Source organism: Scyliorhinus torazame, chromosome 16, assembly GCF_047496885.1.
Source record: "Scyliorhinus torazame isolate Kashiwa2021f chromosome 16, sScyTor2.1, whole genome shotgun sequence".
NCBI lineage: Eukaryota > Metazoa > Chordata > Chondrichthyes > Carcharhiniformes > Scyliorhinidae > Scyliorhinus > Scyliorhinus torazame.
The window spans coordinates 95,464,780-95,484,086 of NC_092722.1; the positions used below are offsets into that span (position 1 = coordinate 95,464,780).

Here is a 19,307-nt window from a genome sequence, read left to right on the forward strand (position 1 = left end):
GCCCCTCCCACAGCCCAAACCCCTCCCACTGCCCAAAACCCTCCCACTGCCCAGACCCCTTACACTGTACAACCCCCTCCCACTGCACAAACCCTCCCACTGCCCAAACCCCTTCTGTCCAAATGCCTCCCACTGCCCAAACCCCTCCCACTGTCCAAGCCCCTCCCACTGCCCTAACCCCTCCCACTGCACAAATCCCCTCCCACTTCCCAACCCCCTCCCACTGCCCAAACCCCTCCCACTGCTTTAAAACCCTCCCATTGCACAGACCCCTCACACTGTCCACACGCCTCCCACTCTCCACACCCCTCCTACTGCCGACATAACCACACACTGCCCAAATCCCCTCCCACTGCCCAACCCCCTCTCACTGCCCAACCCTCTCCCACTGACCAAACCGCGACCCTGCACAATCGTCTCGCACTGCCCAAACCCCTCGCACTGCCCAAACCCCTCCCACTGCCCAAACGCCTCCCACTGCCCAAATCCCCTCCCACTTCCCAAATCCCCTCCCACTGCCCAACCCCTTCCCACTGCCCAACCCCCTCCCACTGACCAAACCCCGACCCTGAAGAATCGTCTCGCACTGCCCAAACCCCTCCCACTGCCCAAACCCCTCCCACTGCCCAAACCCCTCCCACTGCCCAAATGCCTCCCACTGCCCAAATCCCCTCCCACTTCCCAACCCCCTCCCACTAACCAAACTTCGACCCTGCAGAATCGTCTTGCACTGCCCATCCCCTACAACTGCCCAAATGCCTCCCACTTCCCAAACCCCACCCACTGCCCAAACCCCTCACACTGTACAACCCCCTCCCACTGGCGAAACCCTCCCACTGCCGAAACCCTCCCACTGCCCAAACCCCCAACTGTCCAAACGCCTCCCACTAACCAAATCCCTCCCACTGCCCAAACCCACCCACTGCCCAATCCCCCAACTGTCCAAACCCCTCCCACTGCCCAAACCCCTCACACTGTCCAAACCCCTCCCACTGCCCAAACCCCTCCCACAGCCCAAACCCCTCCCACTGCCCAAACCACTCCCACTACCCAAACCACTCCCACTACCCAAACCCCTCCCTCTGCCCAAACCCCTCCCACTGCCCAAACCCCTCACACTGTCCAACCCCCTCACACTGTCCAACCCCCTCCCACTGCCCAAACCCCTCCCACTGCCCAAACCCCTCCCACTGCCCAAACCCCTCCCACTGCTTTAAAACCCTCCCATTGCACAGACCCCTCACACTGTCCACACGCCTCCCATTCTCCACAGCCCTCCTACTGCCGACATAACCACCGACTACCCAAACCAGCACCCACTGCCCAAACGCCTCCCACTGCCCAAACCCCTCACACTGTACAACCCCCTCCCACTGCCCAACCCGCTCCCACTGACCAAACCTCGACCCTGCAGAATCGTCTCGCACTGCCCAAACCCCTACCACTGCCCAAACCCCTCCCACTGCCCAAACCCCTCCCACTGCCCAAACCCCTCCCACTGCCCAAACCACTCCCACTGCCCAAACCCCTCCCACTGCTTTAAAACCCTCCCACTGCACAAACCCCTCCCACTGCCCAAACCCTCCCACTGCCCAAACCCTCCCACTGCCCAAACCCCCAACTGTCCAAACCCCTCCAAGTACCCAAACCCCTCCCACTACCCAAACCCCTCCCAATGCCCAAACCCTCCAACTGCCCAATCCCCCAACTGTCCAAACCCCACCCACTGCACAAACCCCTCACACTGTCCAACCCCCTCCCACTGCCCAAAGCCCTCCCACTGCCCAAAGCCCTCCCACTGCCCAAACCTTCCCACTGCCCAAAGCCCTCCCACTGCCCAAAGCCCTCCCACTGCCCAAAGCCCTCCCACTGCCCAAACCCTCCCACTGCCCAAACCCCCGTCACTGCCCAAAACTTCCCACTGCCCAAACCTTCCCACTGCCCAAACCTTCCCACTGCCCAAACCTTCCCACTGCCCAATCCCCACCCACTGCCAAAACCCCTCCCAATGCCCAAACACCTCCAACTGCCGAAACTCCTCCCACTGCCCAAACCCCTGCCGCTGCCCAACACCCCCCCCACGGCCCAAACCTCTCCCAATGCTCAAATTCCCCCCTGCCCAAACGCACCCACTGCCCAAATACCCTCCCACTGCCCAAACCCCTCCCACTGCCCAAAACACTCCCAAAGCATAAACACCACCCACTGCCCAACCACCTCCCACTGCCCAAACCCCTCCCACTGCCCAAACCCCTCCCACAGCCCAACACCCTCCTACTGCCCTTACACCACCCACTGCCCAACCCCCTCCCGTTGCCCAAACCTCTCCCACTGCCCAAACCTCTCCCACTGCCCAAACCTCTCCCACTTCCCAACCCCCTCCCGCTGCCCAAACCCCTCCCACTACCCAAACCCTTCCCACTGCACACACCCCTCCCACTACCCAAACCCCTCCCACTGCCTAAATCCCTCCCACAGCACAACCCCCTCCTACAGCCCTAACATCACCCACTGCCCAACACCCTCCCACTGCCCAAACCCCACCCACTGCCCAACCACCTCCGACTGCCCTAACACCTCCCACTGCCCTAACACCACCCACTGCCCAAACACCTCCCACAGCCCAAACCCCTCCCACAGCCCAAACCCCTCCCACTGCCCAACCCTCTCCCACTGCCCAAACCCCTCCCACTGCCCAACCCACTCCCACTGTTCATTCCCCTCCCACTGCTTTAAAACCCTCCCATTGCACAGACCCCTCACACTGTCCACACGCCTCCCACTCTCCACACCCCTCCTACTGCCGACATAACCAACCACTGCCCAAACCCCTCCCACTGACCAAACCTCGACCCTGCAGAATCGTCTCGCAATGCCCAAACCCCGCCCACTGCCCAAACCCCTCCCACTGCCCAAACCCCTCCCACTGCCCAAACCCCTCCTATTGCCATAACCCATCACGCTGCACAAACTCCTCACACTGCCCAACCCCTGCTGCTGCCCAACACCCTCCCACTGCCCAAACCCCTCACACTGTACAACCCCCTCCCAATGCCCAAACCCCTCCCCCTGCCCAAACCCTCCCAATGCCCATACCCCAACTGACCAAACCCCTCCCACTGACCAAACTCCTCCCACTGACCAAACTCCTCCCACTGCCCAAACCCCTCCCACAGCCTAAACCTCTCCCACTGCCCAAACCCCTCCCACTGCCCAACCCACTCCCACTGCTCATTCCCCTCACAATGGCAACACCCCCACCACATTGCCCAAACCCCTCCCACTGCCCAAACCCCTCCCATTGCCCAAACCCAGCCGCTGCCCAAACACCCTCCCACTGCCCAAACCGCTCCCACTGCCCGAACACCACCCACTGCCCATCCTCTTCACACTGCCCATCCTCTCCCACTGCCCATCCTCTCCCACTGCCCATACCTCTCCCACTTCCCAACACCCTCCCACTGCCCTAACGCCAACCACTGCCCAACCCCCTCCCGTTGCCCAATCCATTCCCACTGTCCAAACCTCTCCCACTGTCCAAACCTCTCCCACTTCCCAACCCCCTCCCGCTGCCCAAACCCCTCCCACTACCCAAACCCTTCCCACTGCACACACCCCTCCCACTACCCAATCCCCCCCACTGCCCAAAACACTCCCAATGCACAACCCCCTCCTACTGCCCTAACATCACCCACTGACCAACACCCTCCCACTGCCCAAACCCCACCCACTGCCCAACCCCGTCCTACTGCCCTAAAACCACCCACTGCCCAAACACCTCCCACAGCCCAAGCCCCTCCCACAACCCAAACCCCTCCCACAGCCCAAACCCCTGCCACGGCCCAAAACCCTCCCACTTCCCAGACCGCTCACACTGTACAACTCCCTCCCACTGCTCAAACCCTCCCACTGCCCAAACCGCTCCCACAGCCCAAGCCCCTCCCACAGCCCAAGCCCCTCCCACAGCCCAAGCCCCTCCCACAGCACAAGCCCCTCCCACAGCCCAAACCACTCCCACTACCCAAAACCCTCCCACTGCCCTGACCGCTTACACTGTACAACGCTCTCCCACTGCACAAACCCTCCCACTGCCCAAACCCCTTCTGTCCAAATGCCTCCCACTGCCCAAACCCCTCCCACTGTCCAAGCCCCTCCCACTGCCCTCACCCCTCCCACTGCACAAATCCCTCACACTGTACAACCCACTCCCACTGCCCAATCCCCTCACACTGCCCAAACTCCTCCCACTGCCCAAACTCCTCCCACTGCCCAAACCCCGCCCACTGCCCAAACCCCTCCCACTGCTTTAAAACCCTCCCATTGCACAGACACCTCACACTGTCCACACGTGTCCCACTCTCCACACCCCTCCCACTGTACAACCCCCTCCCACTGCCCAAACCCTCCCACTGCCCAAACCCCCAACTGTCCAAACCCCTCCAAGTGCCGAAACCCCTCCCACTACCCAAACCCCTCCCACTACCCAAACCCTCCAACTGCCCAAACCCTCCAACTGCCCAATCCCCCAACTGTCCAAACCCCTCCCACTACCCAAACCCCTCCCACTACCCAAACCCCTCCCACTGCCCAAACCCTCCAACTGCCCAATCCCCCAACTGTCCAAACCCCTCCCACTGCCCAAACCCCTCACACTGTACAACCCCCTCCCACTGCCCAATCCCCTCACACTGCCCAAACTCCTCCCACTGCCCAAACTCCTCCCACTGCCCAAACCCCTCCCACTGCCCAAACCCCTCCCACTGCCCAAACCCCTCCCACTGCCCAATCCCCTCCCACTGCCCAAACCCCTCCCACTGCCCAAACCCCTCCCACTGCTTTAAAACCCTCCCATTGCACAGACCCCTCACACTGTCCACACGCCTCCCACTCTCCACACCCCTCCTACTGCCGACATAACCACACACTGCCCAAATCCCCTCCCACTGCCCAAATCCCCTCCCACTGCCCAACCCCCTCCCACTGACCAAACCCCGACCCTGCAGAATCGTCTCCCACTGCCCAAACCCCTCCCACTGCCCAAACCCCTCCCACTGCCCAAACGCCTCCCACTGGCCAAATCCCCTCCCACTTCCCAACCCCCTCCCACTAACCAAACCTCGACCCTGCAGAATCGTCTTGCACTGCCCATCCCCTCCCACTGCCCAAACGCCTCCCACTGCCCACACCCCTCCCACTGCCCAAACCCCTCCCACTGCCCAAACCACTCACACTGCACAGACCCCTCCCACTGCCCATACCCTTCACACTGTACAACCCCCTCCCACTGCCGAAACCCTCCCACTGCCCAAACCCCCAACTGTCCAAACGCCTCCCACTAACCAAATCCCTCCCACTGCCCAAACCCACCCACTGAGCAATCCCCCAAATGTCCAAATCCCTCCCACTGCCCAAACCCCTCACACTGTCCAAACCCCTCCCACGTCCCAAACACCTCCCACTTTCCAAATCCCTCCCACTGCCCAAACCCCTCACACTGTCCAACCCCCTATCACTGCCCAAACCCCTCCCACTGCCCAAACCCCTCCCACTTCCCAAACCCCTCCCACTGCCCAAACCCCTCTCACTGCCCAAACCACTCCCCCTGCCCAAACCCCTCCCACTGCTTTAAACCCTCCCATTGCACAGACCCCTCACACTGTCAACAAGCCTCCCACACTCCACACCCCTACTACTGCCGACATAACCACCGATGCCCAAATCCCCTCCCACTGCCCAACCCCCTCCCACTGACCAAACCTCGACCCTGCAGAATCGTCTCGCACTGCCCAAACCCCTCCCACTGCCCAAACCCTCCCACTGCCCAAACCCTCCCACTGCCCAAACCCTCCCACTGCCCAAACCCCTCCAAGTACCCAAACCCCTCCCACAACCCAAACCCCTCCCAATGCCCAAACCCTCCAACTGCCCAATCCCCCAACTGTCCAAACCCCTCCAACTGCCCAAACCCCTCACACTGCCCAAAGCCCTCCCACTGCCCAAAGCCCTCCCACTGCCCAAACCTTCCCACTGCCCAAACCCCTCCCACTGCCCAAAGCCCTCCCACTGCCCAAAGCCCTCCCACTGCCCAAACTCCTCCCACTGCCCAAACCCCCGTCACTGCCCAAACCCCCGTCACTGCCCAAACCTTCCCACTGCCCAAACCTTCCCACTGCCCAAACCTTCCCACTGCCCAATCCCCACCCACTGCCAAAACCCCTCCCAATGCCCAAACACCTCCAACTGCCCAAACTCCTCCCACTGCCCAAACCCCTGCCGCTGCCCAACACCCCCCCACGGCCCAAACCTCTCCCAATGCCCAAATTCCCCCCTGTCCAAACGCACCCACTGCCCAAATACCCTCCCACTGCCCAAACCCCTCCCACTGCCCAAAACACTCCCAAAGCATAAACACCACCCACTGCCCAACCACCTCCCACTGCCCAAACCCCTCCCACTGCCCAAACCCCTCCCACAGCCCAACACCCTCCTACTGCCCTAACACCACCCACTGCCTAACCACCTCACACTGCCCATCCTCTCCCACTGCCCATCCTCTCCCACTGCCCAAACCTCTCACACTTCCCAACACCCTCCAACTGCCCTTACACCACCCACTGCCCAACCCCCTCCCGTTGCCCAAACCTCTCCCACTGCCCAAACCTCTCCCACTGCCCAAACCTCTCCCACTTCCCAACCCCCTCCCGCTGCCCAAACCCCTCCCACTACCCAAACCCTTCCCACTGCACACACCCCTCCCACTACCCAAACCCCTCCCACTGCCCAAATCCCTCCCACAGCACAACCCCCTCCTACTGCCCTAAGATCACCCACTGCCCAACACCCTCCCACTGCCCAAACCCCACCCACTGCCCAACCACCTCCTACTGCCCTAACACCACCCACTGCCCAAACACCACCCACTGCCCAAACACCTCCCACAGCCCAAACCCCTCCCACAGCCCAAACCCCTCCCACAGCCCAAACCCCTCCCACAGCCCAAACCCCTCCCACTGCCCAAACACCTCCCACTGCCCAAACCCCTCCTACTGCCCTAACATCACCCACTGCCCAACACCCTCCCACTGCCCAAACCCCACCCACTGCCCAACCACCTCCTACTGCCCTAACACCACCCACTGCCCAAACACCTCCCACAGCCCAAACCCCTCCCACAGCCCAAACCCCTCCCACTACCCAAACCCTTCCCACTGCACACACCCCTCCCACTGCCCAAAACTCTCCCACAGCCCAAACACCTCCCACAGCCAAAACCCCTCCCACAGCCCAAGCCCCTCCCACAGCCCAAACCCCTCCGACTGGCCAAACACCTCCCAATGCCCAAACCCCTCCCACTGCCCAACATACTCCCACTGCTCAGTCCCCTCCCACTGCCAACACACCCACGTCATTGCCCAAACCACTCCCACTGCCCAAACCCCTCCCACTGCCCAAACCCCTCCCACTACTTTAAAACCCTCCCATTGCACAGACCCCTCACACAGTCCACACGCCTCCCACTCTACACACCCCTCCTACTGCCGACATAACCACCCACTGCCCAAAACCCCTCCCACTGCCCAACCCCCTCCCACTGGCCAAACCTCGACCCTGCACAATCGTCTCGCACTGCCCAAACCCCTCCCACTGCCCAAACCCATCACGCTGCCCAAACTCCTCCCACTGCCCAAACCCCTCCCACTGCCAAAACCCATCACGCTGCCCAAACTCCTCCCACTGCCCAAACCCCTGCCGCTCCCCAACATCCCCCCCCACGGCCCGAACCTCTCCCAATGCCCAAAACACTCCCAAAGCATAAACACCACCCACTGCCCAACCCCCTCCCACTGCCCAAACCCCTCCCACTGCCCAAACCCCTCCCACAGCCCAACCCCCTCCCACTGCCCAACCCCTGCCGCTGCCCAACATCCTCCTACTGCCCAGACCCCTCCCACTGCCCAAACACCTCCCACTGCCCAAACACCTCCCACAGCCCAAACCCCTCCCACTGCCCAAACCCCTCCCACTGCCCAAACCCCTCCCACTGCCCAAACCCCTCCCACTGCCCAAACCCATCACCCTGCCCAAACTCCTCCCACTGCCCAAACCCCTGCCGCTGCCCAACACCCCCCCCACGGCCCGAACATCTACCAATGCACAAATTCCCCCCTGCCCAAACCCACACACTGCCCAAACACACTCTCACTGCCCAAACCCCTCCCACTACCCAAAACACTCCCAAAGCATAAACACCACCCACTGCCCAACCCCCTCCCACTGCGAAAACCCCTCCCACTGCCCAAACCCCTCCCACAGCCAAACACCCTCCTACTGCCCTAACACCACCCACTGCCCAACCCCCTCACACTGCCCATCCTCTCCCACTGCCCATCCTCTACCACTGCCCAAACCTCTCCCACTTCCCAACACCCTCCCACTGCCCTAACACCACCCACTGCCCAACCCCCTCCCGTTGCCCAATCCACTCCCGTTGCCCAATCCACTTCCACTGCACAAACCTCTCCCACTGCCCAAACCTCTCCCACTTCCAAACCCCCTCCCGCTGCCCAAACCCCTCCCACTACCCAAACCCTTCCCACTGCACACACCCCTCCCACTACCCAAACCCCTCCCACTGCCCAAAACACTCCCAATGCACAAACACCATCCACTGCCCAACCCCCACCCACTGCACAAAGCCCTCTCACAGCACAACCCCCTCCAACTGCCCTAACATCACCCACTGCCCAACACCCTCCCACTGCCCAAACCCCACCCTCTGCCCAACACCCTCCTACTGCCCTAACACCACCCACTGCCCAAACACCTCCCACAGCTCAAACCCCTCCCACAACCCAAACCCCTCCCACAGCCCAAACCCCTCCCACTGCCCAAACTTCTCCTACTTCACAACACCCTCCCACTGCCCATCCCCTCCCACTGCCCAACTGCTCCCATTGCCCAAACCCCTCCCACTGCCCAAACCCCTCCCACTGCACAATCCCCTCACACTGTACAACCCTCTCCCACTGCCCAAACCCCTCACACTGTACAACCCCCTGCCCAGAACCTGCCCACAGCCCAAACGCCTCCCACAGCCCAAACGCCTCCCACAGCCCAAACGCCTCCCACAGCCCAAACGCCTCCCACAGCCCAAACCCCTCCCACAGCCCAAACCTCTCCCACAGCCCAAACCTCTCCCACAGCCCAAACCTCTCCCACAGCCCAATCCTCTCCCACAGCCCAAACCCCTCCCACAGCCCAAACCCCTCCCACTGCCCAAACCCCTCCCACTGCCCAAACCCCTCCCACTGCCCAAACCCCTCCCACTGCCCAAACCCCTCCCACTGCCCAAACCCCTCCCACTGCCCAAACCCCTCCCACTGCCTAAACCCCTCCGACAGCCCAAACCCCTCCCACAGCCCAAACCCCTCCGACAGCCCAAACTTCTCCCACTGCCCAAACCCCTCCGACAGCCCAAATTTCTCCCACTGCCCAAACCCCTCCCACTGCCCAAACCCCTCCGACAGCCCAAACGTCTCCCACTGCCCAAGCCCCTCCCACTGCCCAAACCCCTCCCACTGCCCAAACCCCTCCCACTGCCCAAACCACTCTCACTGCTTTAAAACCCTACCATTGAACAGACCCCTCACAATGTCCACACCCCTCCTACTGCCGACATAACCACCCACTGCCAAAACCCGCTCCCACTGCCCAAACGCCTCCCACTGCCCAAACGCCTCCCACTGCCCAAACCTCTCCCACTGCCCAAACCCCTCCCACTGCCCAAATCCCTCCCACTGCCCAAACACCTCCCACTGCCCAAAACCCTCCCACTGCCCATACCCCTCACACTGTACAACCCCCTCCCACTGCTCAAACCCTCCCACTGCCCAAACCCCCAACTGTCCAAACCCCTCCCACTGTCCAAACCCCTCCCACTGTCCAAACCCCTCCCACTGCCCAAGCCCCTCCCACTGCCCGAACACCTCCCACTGCCTAAACACCTCCCACTGCCCAAACCCCTCACACTGTACAACCCTCTCCCATTGCCCAAACCCCAACTGTCCAAACACCTCCCACTGCCCAAACCCCTCACACTGTACAACCCTCTCCCACTGCCCAAACCCCTCACACTGTACAACCCCTCCCACTGCCCAAACCCTCCCACTGCTCAAACCCCTCTCGCTGACCAAACCCCTCCCACTGCCAACACCTCCATCCCACTGCCCAAACTGTTCCCACTGCCCAATAACCTCCCACTGCCGAAACCCCTCCCACTGCCGAAACCCCTCCCACTGCCGAAACCCCTCCCACTGCCCAAACCCCTCCCACTGCTCAAACCCCTCCCACTGCTCAAACCATCCCACTGCCCAACCCCTCCCACTGCCCAAATCCCTCCTAATGCCCAAACCCCTCCCACAGCACAACCCCTCCCACTGCCCAAACCCCTGCTGCTGCCCAACCCCCCCCCACGGCCCGAACCTCTCCCAATGCCCAAATTCCCCCCTGCCCAAACCCACCCACTGCTCAAACACCCTCCCACTGCCCAAAACGCTCCCACTGCCCAGAACACTCCCAAAGTATAAACACCACACACTGCCCACTGTACAACCCCCTCCCACTGCCCAAACCCTCCCACTGCCCAAACCCCCAACTGTCCAAACCCCTCTCTCTGCCCTAACCCCTCCCACTGCCCAAACCCCTCCCACTGCCCAAACCCTTCCTATTGCCCAAACCCCTCCTACTGCCCAACCCCTACCACTTCCCAAAACGCCACCCACTGCCCAACCACTCCCACTGCCCAAATCCCTCCTAATGCCCAAACCCCTCCCACTGCACAACCCCTCCCACTGCCCGATCCCCTCCCACTGCCGAAACTCCTCCCACTGCCCAAACCCCTCCCACTGCCCAAACCCCCGTCACTGCCCAAACCTTCCCACTGCCCAAACCTTCCCACTGCCCAAACCTTCCCACTGTCCAAACCCCTCCCACTGCCCAACCCCTCCCACTGCCTAAATCCCTCCGAATGCCCAAACCCCTCCCACTGCACAACCCCTCCCACTGCCCAAACCCCTGCTGCTGCCTAACGCCCCCCCCCCCACGGCTCGAACCTCTCCCAATGCCCAAATTCCCCCCTGCCCTAACCCACCCACTGCTCAAACACCCTCCCACTGCCCAGAACACTCCCAAAGTATAAACACCACCCACTGCCCACTGTACAACCCCCTCCCACTGCCCAAACCCTCCCACTGCCCATATCCCCAACTGTCCAAACCCCTCCCACTGCCCAAACCCCTCCCACTGCCCAAGCCCCTCCCTCTGCCCTAACCCCTCCCTCTGCCCTAACCCCTCCCTCTGCCCTAACCCCTCCCTCTGCCCTAACCCCTCCCACTGCCCAAACCCCTCCCACTGCCCAAACCCCTCACACTGTACAACCCCCTCCCACTGCCCAAACTCCTCACACTGTACAAACCCCTCCCACTGCCCAAACCCTCCCAATGCCCAAACCCCAACTGTCCAAACCCCTCCCACTGATCAAACTCCTCCCACTGCCCAAACTCCTCCCACAGCCTAAACCCCTCCCACAGCCTAAACCCCTCCCACAGCCCAAACACCTCCCACAGCCCAAACACCTCCCACTGCCCAAACCCCTCCCATTTTCCAAACCCCTCCCACTGCCCAAACCCACCCGCTGCCCAAACACCCTCCCACTGCCCAAACCGCTCCCACTGCCCGAACACCACCCACTGCCCAACCCCCTCACACTGCCCATCCTCTCCCACTGCCCATCCTCTCCCACTGCCCAAACCTCTCCCACTTCCCAACAGCCTCCCACTGCCCTAACACCCTCCACTTCCCAACCCCCTCCCGCTGCCCAAACCCCTCCCACTACCCAAACCCTTCCCACTGCACACACACCTCCCACTACCCAATCCCCCCACTGCCCAAAACACTCCCAATGCACAACCCCCTCCTACTGCCCTTACATCACCCACTGACCAACACCCTCCCACTGCCCAAACCCCACCCACTGCCCAACCCCCTCCTACTGCCCTAAGACCACCCACTGCCCAATCACCTCCCACAGCCTAAGCCCCTACCACTGCCCAAAACCCTCCCACTGCCCAAAACCCTCCCACTGCCCAGACCCCTCACACTGTACAACCCCCTCCCACTGCTCAAACCCTCCCACTGCCCAAACCGCTCCCACAGCCCAAGCCCCTCCCACAGCCCAAAACCCTCCCACTGCCCAAAACCCTCCCACTGCCCAGACCCCTCACACTGTACAACCCCCTCCCACTGCTCAAACCCTCCCACTGCCCAAACCCCAACTGTCCAAACGCCTCCCACTGCCCAAACCCCTCCCACTGTCCAAGCCCCTCCCACTGCCCTAACCCCTCCCACTGCACAAATCCCTCACACTGTAGAACCCCCTCCCACTGCCCAATCCCCTCACACTGTACAACCCCCTCCCACTGCCCAAACTCCTCCCACTGCCCAAACTCCTCCCACTGCCCAAACTCCTCCTACTGCCCAAGCCCCTCCCACTGCCCAAAGCCCTCCCACTGCCCAAACCACTCCCACTGCCCAAACCCCTCCCACTGCTTTAAAACCCTCCCATTGCACAGACCCCTCACACTGTCCACACTCCTCCGACTCTCCACACCCCTCCTACTGCCGACATAACCACCGACTGCCCAAATCCCCTCCCACTGCCCAACCCCCTCCCACTGACCAAACCTCGACCCTGCACAATCATCTCGCACTGCCCAAACCCCTACCACTGCCCAAACCCCTCCAACTGCTTTAAAACCCTCCCATTGCACAGACCCCTCACACTGTCCACACGCCTCCCACTCTCCACACCCCTCCTACTGCCGACATAACCACACACTGCCCAAATTCCTTCCCACTGCCCAACCCCCTCCCACTGACCAAACTTCGACACTGCAGAATCGTCTCACACTGCCCAAACGCCTCCCACTGCCCAAACGCCTCCCACTGCCCAAACGCCTCCCACTGCCCAAACCCCTCCCACTGCCCAAACCTCTCCCACTGCCCAAACCCCTCCCACTGCCCAAACCACTCACACTGCACAAACCGCTCCCACTGCCCATACCCCTCACACTGTACAACCCCCTCCCACTGCCCAAACCCTCCCACTGCCCAAACCCCCAACTGTCCAAACGCCTCCAACTGCCCAAACCCCTCCCACTAACCAAATCCCTCCCACTGCCCAAACCCTCCCACTGCCCAATCCCCCAACTGTCCAAAACCCTCCCACTGTCCTAACCTCACACACTGTCCAACCGCCTCCCACTGCCCAAACCGCTCCCACTGCCCAAACCGCTCCCACTGCCCAAACCGCTCCCACTGCCCAAACCACTCCCACTGCCCAAACCCCTCCCTCTGCCCAATCCCCCAACTGTCCAAACCCCTCCCACTGCCCTAACCCCTCACACTGTCCAACCCCCTCCCACTGCCCAAACCCCTCCTATGGTGTTGGGTGTTCTGACACACAGATGAGCCAACACGGTTGTATATGGTACAACGCTATTTTATTTAAACTTACTATGTACAGTTTTGTCTTGACACTCTGCACGTGGGGATTCCCTGTTTGTGATTTTGTAACAGCTCTTCTCCGTGTCTTTGTCCCCAGACCTACTGACCACCAGGTGTCGTGCTCGTGCTTTTTATGTGGTTGGTGTTCTTGTGTGTGATTGGTTGTGGTGTTGTGTGCTCTGATTTGCCTGTTGGTGTGTCCATCATGATGTGTGTGTTTGAATATCATGACATCCCCCCTTTTTACAAAGATATGTGCCTACGTGGTAATAAATATGATCGTGTCGTGAGTGCATCTAAGAGTGTGTGTGTGTCGTGTACAGCATGTGCATATGACTATTTACATGGGGCGATGTCGGGTGCGTCACATGAACCAAGTTGTACCATAACATAACATGAATGCGAACGAGAGAAAAAAAAAAAAACTTGAACAGTTGTCCAGTCAGACGATATCTGGAACGATAAACAACAACAGGTTATCATGTAAAATTGTGCAACTTGTTAGACATATGAACGGTATTATAAGTCCAGTCTAATGGGCTTGTGACGAGTTCGGGTTGACCGCCTCAAGGGTGGATCAAGAACCACCGGCTGCTGTGCAGGCATGGCCATGGGTGGCGATGGAAAGGGCGTGATGTGCGGCAGCTCCACAAAGTCATCCTCGGAAGCCTGTTGAGGATCTGGCGTGTGCGTACTGTGTGGCTGTGAGCGTGGAAGTCGGCGAAGGGCGCGCCGATTGCGGCGACGCACTGAACCATCCGGCATGCGAACCAGGAACGAGCGGGGAGCCACTTGTCGGAGGACTTCGGCCGATGCTGACCAGCCACCATACGGTTGATGGACGCGTACTTTGTCTCCGGAGGACAGGGGGGGCAGGTCCGTCGCTCGTGTGTCGTACCGACTTTTCTGGCGATCACGCTGCATTTGCATGTTCCGAAGAACCGTCTCATGGTCTGTTGTTGGTGCCAGGATGGAAGGTACCGTCGTCCTGAGGGAGCGACCCATTAGTAGCTGCGCTGGCGAGAGACCCGTGGATAGCGGGGCCGATCGATAGGCCAGCAAGGCGAGGTTAAAGTCCGATCCGGCAGCAGCCGCCTTGCACAGGAGCCGCTTGGCGATGTGGACACCCTTTTCAGCCTTCCCGTTCGATTGTGGATGTAGAGGGCTGGATGTCACATGAGTGAAACCATATGCTGCGGCAAAGGACGACCATTCACGGCTGGCGAAACAGGGTCCATTGTCTGACATGACAGTCCTTGGAATGCCATGGCGAGCAAATGTTTCCTTGCAGGCCCCAATGACTGCGGACGACGTCAGATCATGGAGAGGCATGACTTCCGGGTAGTTTGAGAAGTAGTCTAAAATAACGATGTAATCTCTGCCGAGCGCGTGAAATAGGTCAACACCCACCTTCGCCCAGGGGGCGTCACCATCTCGTGTGGTAGAAGCGTCTCCGGAGGATGCGCCGGCTGAAACCTCTGACAGGTTGTGCAGTTGAGCACCATGTTGGCTATGTCTTCATTAATACCCGGCCAATATACCGCCTCTCGGGCCCTTCGTCTGCATTTTTCGACGCCCAAGTGGCCTTCGTGTAGTTGATGAAGAATCATCTGGCGCATGCTGTGCGGAATAACGATCCTGTCTAATTTCACAAGGACCCCGTCTATGTTGGTAAGGTCATCTCGCACATTATAAAACTGGGGGCACTGCCCTTTGAGCCACCCTTCCGTCATGTGGCGCATCACTCGCTGCAGAAGGGGGTCAGTCGCCGTCTCTGCGCGTATGTGGGCCAGACTAGGATCATCAGCTGGCAGATTTGCTGCTGTCAGAGTTACGTGTGCCTCAATTTGACGCACGAACCCCTCCGCATCTGGTGGTGTGCTCACTGCTCGGGAGAGAGTGTCCGCCACGATGAGATCCTTCCCCGGAGTGTAGATCAGTTCGAAATCATACCTCCTGAGTTTAAGTAAGATGCGCTGGAGGCGAGGGGTCATGTCGTTCAGGTCTTTGTTAATGATGTTGTTATTCAGATCTTTAGGATCTATACATATGCGGAGCTCGCCAGAGGGCTTCTTTACACAGACCATGGAGCTGACCCATGGCGTGGGCTCCGTGACCCTGGATAGGACCCCTTGGTCCTGAAGATCCTGCAGTTGTAACTTGAGGCGGTCTTTGAGTGGCGCAGGAACCCTGCGAGGTGCGTGAACGACAGGGATGGCGTCCGGTTTGAGTCGAATCTTGTACGTGTATGGCAATGTCCCCATGCCTTCAAAAACCTCCTGGTTGTGAGCAAGGAGGGAATGGAGATTTGCGTGGAACTCAGCATCCGGGAAGTCGGATATCTCATCTGGAGAGAGAGACATAATGCGCTGTACCAGGTGAAGGACCTTACACGCCTGTGCGCCCAGTAACGAGTCTTTTGATGAGCCGACAACTTCGAAGGGGAGTGTGGCCATGTGCATCTTGTGAGTTACCTGTAGCTGGCAAGATCCTATGGACGGGATGACGTTCCCGTTATAGTCCACCATCTTGAGCCGGGATGGCCTGATCGGTGGTTTGACCTTCATGGCCTGGACTGCAGAATATGCAATCAGGTTGGCGGATGCGCCGGTGTCCAGACGGAAGGTGACGCGCGATCGGTTGACCGTCAGGGTGGCACACCACTCATCGGCTGGATTGATGGCATTGACCTTGTTGACATCGATGACGGAAACGCGGAAGGCATCCTGGTCATCTGCATCACTTAACTAGAAGTCTTGATGCGTGGGCTGGACGGTCCTGACTTGTCTGCGAGATTGTCGGGGATGTGCCGGATCCATGGGTTGAGCCGAACGACAGTGGGCAGCGTAGTGGCCCATCTTGCCACATCTGAGGCACTGTCGGTTTTTTGCAGGACATTGCCCTTTTAAATGTAGAGCTCCACAATTGCCGCACGTCATGACGTCACGGCGTTCGTTGCGCCACTGCGCATGCGCAGTGCGATCTTGCGGTGGGCGCGCCTGCGCAGTGCGTCCCTCGATGTGGCCGTTATTTTTGGCGCGCACCAGCGCGGGAGACCGCGAAAAGCGCGGGAAGCGGCCGCTGTCGTCCGGGCCGTGGGTCGGGAAGTAATCGACGGCCTGGATGCGTTCGACGTCGTGGGCGGCCTGGCTTGCCGATTCGACGGCTGGGGACCCCCTCCGTGCCAACTCGGACGCCTGAAATCGGGCAAAACGGCAGGTAGCATTTTCGTGGAGGACACAGGCTTCCACAGCAGATGCTAAGGTGAGGCTTTTTATTTTAAGAAGCTGCTGGCGTAGGCCACTAGAGGCAACGCCAAAAACAATCTGGTCCCTGATCATGGACTCTGTGGTGGTGCCGTAACCGCAGGACTGCGCTAGAATCCGGAGGTGCGTCAAAAAGGGTTGAAAAAGCTCCTCCTTACCTTGCAGGCGTTGCTGAAAGAGGTATCTTTCAAAACTTTCATTTACTTCAACTTTAAAGTGCTGGTCCAGTTTGAGGATGACCGTGTCATATTTGGATTGGTTTTCGCCTTCTTCGAACACCAGTGAGTTGAAGACGTCGAGGGCGTGCTGACCTGCGTAGAAGAGGAGCATTGCAATCTTCGTTTCATCCGAGGCACTCTGTTTTTCGGTGGCTCGGATGTACAGGTCAAATCGCTGCCTGAAGAGCTTCCAATTGGTACCTAGGTTCCCCGCGACTTGCAACGGCTGCGGTTTGTCGGTGCGGTCCATGTCCAGAATGGCAGGTTAGTTGGCAGGTATCGATCCACTCCTGTACCATGTGGTGTTGGGTGTTCTGACACACAGATGAGCCAACACGGTTGTATATGGTACAACGCTATTTTATTTAAACTTACTATGTACAGTTTTGTCTTGACACTGCACGTGGGGATTCCCTGTTTGTGATTTTGTAACAGCTCTTCTCCGTGTCTTTGTCCCCAGACCTACTGACCACCAGGTGTCGTGCTCGTGCTTTTTATGTGGTTGGTGTTCTTGTGTGTGATTGGTTGTGGTGTTGTGTGCTCTGATTTGCCTGTTGGTGTGTCCATCATGATGTGTGTGTTTGAATATCATGACACCTCCCACCTCCTAAACCGCTCCCACTGCCCAAACCACTCCCACTGCCCAAACCACTCCCACTGCCCAAACCCCTCCCACTGCCCAAACCCAACCGCTGCCCAAACACCTCCCACTGCCCAAATCACTCCCACTGCCCGAACACCACCCACTGCCCAATCCCCTCACACTGCCCATCCTCTCCCACTGCCCATCCTCTACCACTGCCCAAACCTCTCCCACTTCCCAACACCCTCCCACTGCCCTAACACCACCCACTGCCCAACCCCCTCCCGTTGCCCAATCCATTCCCACTGCCCAAACCTCTCCCACTGTCCAAACGTCTCCCACTTCCCAACCCCCTCCCGCTGCCCAAATCCCTCCCACTACCCAAACCCTTCCCACTGCACACACACCTCCCACTACCCAATCCCCCCCACTGCCCAAAACACTCCCAATGCACAACCCCCTCCTACTGCCCTTACATCACCCACTGACCAACACCCTCCCACTGCCCAAACCCCACCCATTGCCCAACCCCCTCCTACTGCCCTAACACCACCCACTGCCCAAACACCTCCCACAACTCAAGCCCCTACCACTGCCCAAAACCCTCCCACTGCCCAAACCCCTCCCACTGCCCAAACCCCTCCCACTGCCCAAACCCCTCCCACTGCCCAAACCCCTCCCACTGCCCAAACCCCTCCCACTGCTTTAAAACCCTCCCATTGCACAGACCCCTCACACTGTCCACAAGCCTCCCACTCTCCACACCCCTCCTACTGCCGACATAACCACCGATGCCCAAATCCCTTCCCACTGCCCAACCCCCTCCCACTGACCAAACCTCGACACTGCAGAATCGTCTCGCACTGCCCATCCCCTCCCACTGCCCAAACCCCTCCCACTGCGCAAACCCCTCCCACTGCCCAAACCACTCACACTGCACAAACCGCTCCCACTGCCCATACCCCTCACACTGTACAACCCCCTCCCACTGCACAAACCCTCCCACTGCCCAAACCCCCAACTGTCCAAACCCCTCTAACTGCCCAAACCCCTCCCACTAACCAAATCCCTCCCACTGCCCAAACCCTCCCACTGCCCAATCCCCCAACTGTCCAAAACCCTCCCACTGTCCTAACCCCTCACACTGTCCAACCGCCTCCCACTGCCCAAACCGCTCCCACTGCCCAAACCACTCCCACTGCCCAAACCACTCCCACTGCCCAAACCGCTCCCTCTGCCCAATCCCCCAACTGTCCAAACCCCTCCCACTGCCCTAACCCCTCACACTGTCCAACCCCCTCCCACTGCCCAAACCCCTCCCACTGCCCAAACCGCTCCCACTGCCCAAACCACTCTCACTGCCCAAACCCCTCCCACTGCCCAAACCCAACAGCTGCCCAAACACCTTCCACTGCCCAAACCGCTCCCACTGCCCGAACACCACCCACTGCCCAATCCCCTCACACTGCCCATCCTCTCCCATTGCCCATCCTCTCCCACTGCCCAAACCTCTCCCACTTCCCAACACCCTCCCACTGCCCTAACACCACCCACTGCCCAACCCCCTCCCGTTGCCCAATCCATTCCCACTGCCCAAACCTCTCACACTGTCCAAACCTCTCCCACTTCACAACCCCCTCCGCTGCCCAAACCCCTCCCACTACCCAAACCCTTTCC

General features: G+C 59.9%; 1 protein-coding gene across 2 annotated transcripts in view; it reads left to right on the top strand.

Moving 5' to 3' along the window:
- Positions 1-19,307, top strand: part of LOC140392956 (hexokinase-1-like) — a 1,204,152-nt gene that overhangs the window by 444,299 nt on the left and 740,546 nt on the right. The window lies entirely within an intron of this gene.